This window comes from Triticum dicoccoides, chromosome 1B (assembly GCF_002162155.2).
Source record: "Triticum dicoccoides isolate Atlit2015 ecotype Zavitan chromosome 1B, WEW_v2.0, whole genome shotgun sequence".
Taxonomy (NCBI): Eukaryota; Viridiplantae; Streptophyta; class Magnoliopsida; order Poales; family Poaceae; genus Triticum; species Triticum dicoccoides.
Window position 1 is genome coordinate 262,612,760 of NC_041381.1, and position 2,630 is coordinate 262,615,389.

Below are 2,630 nucleotides of genomic sequence, written 5' to 3' on the forward strand. Positions count from 1 at the left end.
CGGTGATCGCTGGAGTAGGCAGCGCGGAGGCTCCACGGCACTCCCGTCTTGGAAGTTGCTGCCCATGGTCCCTCATGCTGCCATTCTGGGCAGCGGCCCCGCTCTGCCAGTTCGTGACTGTATCTCCGTCAGAGTTTCTGCTTTTGACCGCCTGGATGGACCCGCCATTGCCGCTCGTGAGTGTTCGAATCCGAGGCACTCCTCCCTGTCGCCAACTGATGTTGTGCGCCCAGCGAGGGATGATCAGGTTGTCGTGGTGCCCACCCACAAGCCTTCTACATGTTCACAGGTGGCCACGTGCCTAGCGACTGAGAGCAACCCCACCATCCCCACTCTGGTGCTGGTGGAAGAGCCGTCTGGCAATCAACTGCGGGAAGATGAGGATGGACTGCCCAACCACTATACGTCCCCACCTGGGTCGGACCTGCCACGGACAGTTCTTGTCTCCCATGCGGTCCCGGAGACAACACATGCGGTTTTGATGGTCGCTGATGGCGGCCAGCTTGCAAACCAGGAGATGGGAAGCCCAGTGAGGACTCTCGAACGCGTGAGTTGCGAAGATGAAGACAAGGAGGGCCTCGGCCCCTCTGTGGTGGACCCCACCGAACAGGTAGTGATGATTCCCACTAGGCAGCCCATTGAGCCATTTTTAGAGGGAGTGGAGAGCGTGGAGAACATGGATGACCCCATAGTACCTTCCAGCAATAATTTATTAGCACTGCATGGAAGGGGAGCTCAGTCCGGTGGATGGGACGGTCAGGTGCATGGAGTTCGCTGCTCCCATGCAGTGCGAAGGCTTGGCGGGGCTGGTGGTGCCGGTAGCGGACCAGTTCAAGACGCTGGCAATAGGAGGAGATGAAGAGGAGGTCAGGCTTCAGGCGCAACAGAGGCAAGACACCCAGAGCGCCATGGCCGAGGCTGCAATACAAGGCATGCCAGTGAGGGATGCGGCTCCATAAGAGGAGGGCATGACAGCCAAGGAGGCAGTGGCGTATGAAAGATTGAAGACGTTCTGCACCAACATTGTCAAAAGGCTTGTGCCGCCGTTGCTGCGCGAGCTACAAGCTTCTACTCTCAGGCCACAGGCAGAACCGTTCACCCTCAAGAGGATAACGCGATCATCGAAGCGCAGTGTGTGACAGCCTGGATTTTTGCCTTCTCTCTTTTTCCGGACTTGCTTTGTCTTTGCTTTGGATTTGAGTTTTTGGAATCAATTCAAACGGACTTACCACTTGGGCATGCCCTTGAATTTCACCCAAGTGACCCATCTACCTCTCATTCGACCTAATTTCTCTGAAAACCCCTAAAATGGCCCAATGAATCTCTTTCATAAAAGAAAAATATTCATTTTCCTTCTGAAAACTCATTTCAGAAACTAGTGCTCCAAAGAAACACCTATTTTTATTGCTCCAAAAATCTTGAGATAATTCCTGAATTTTCTTTGAACCTTGGCCCACCTCCTTGAGCAAAAATATTGCATGACTTTTTGTAATATTTTTGCTACAGAAATCATTTCCCTTCTGGCCCAAAAATGCACTTTGTACAACAAGTGTATTTTTCCTTGATCCTTTGGAGATGGTTTTTCTTGGGCCTCATTACCATCCTAAGTAACCCTTAACCCCAGGAGATCAGCCCTAATGGTCTTCTAGAGCCCTCCAAACTTGGCGACCAAGTTTCTGTCCAGAAACTTGCCAGCAAGCTAGAATCACATCTGGTCGACCTGGCATTGAGTCTTCACCTTTCCTAGACTAAACACTGCATGGACTACAGCCCAGACAAGGTTTGGACACGCGTGTGTGTGGTTTTGACCATGCCAGGGTGGTGACCGCATGTGGACACGAGGCCTGGCATGTGTTCGATGTGATCTGCGTCGTGCCAGTGCCTCTGTTCCGCGCGTGCTCGAGCCAGAGCTCGCCGACGACTGCCGCGCCGCGCCACCAGCTACGTCTCTTCACCCTTGACCCCTCCATGGCGCTCGCCGATGTCGGAGACGCCGTAGCGAGCACGGGCACGTCGCGGCCAAAAGCCACAGTGCACCTGTGCCCCTGTCTTCTTCTCCCCCTTCTCCTTGTGCTCGTCCGCGAGCGTGGACAGCCTCTGCGTGATCGCTGAGCCCCTCACCCCCTCGCTGACGCCTCTCATCATTGCTCGCCGCCTTCCAGAGAGCTCCAGCGGCAACATGTTGCCCCCTTCCCCCTCTGCCTATAAATAGAGCCTTCCCCTTCGCTCCGAAGCCACACACCGCACCACTCAACCTCCACGAACATGCAACACAGCTGCAGCCCGGCCGGGCAGGCCTCTGGCCGTCATGCCCGACCAGAGCTTGCCGGCAACCCCTGCAGCCTAGTCACCCTGCTCCCGAGCTCTTGGAGCCCAACCAACCCCTCAGGCGTGTCTCTGGAGATCCACTGGTGATGCCTAGAAGCCGTAGAGCCCCTGGAGACGCCCCTCGACGTCGCCTTCTTCTTCTCTGGCAAGTCCCGACCGTCGCCGCCGCTTGCGAGGTTGATTGCGAGCAGCTCTGGCCATCCCCCGACGTGCCACAGGTACAGGCAGGTGCACCGTAGCCCCCTCTTCAATCCTAACCCTCTGGTTTTTCCCAAGGACCCCTCCTCGCCGACGTGAGCTCC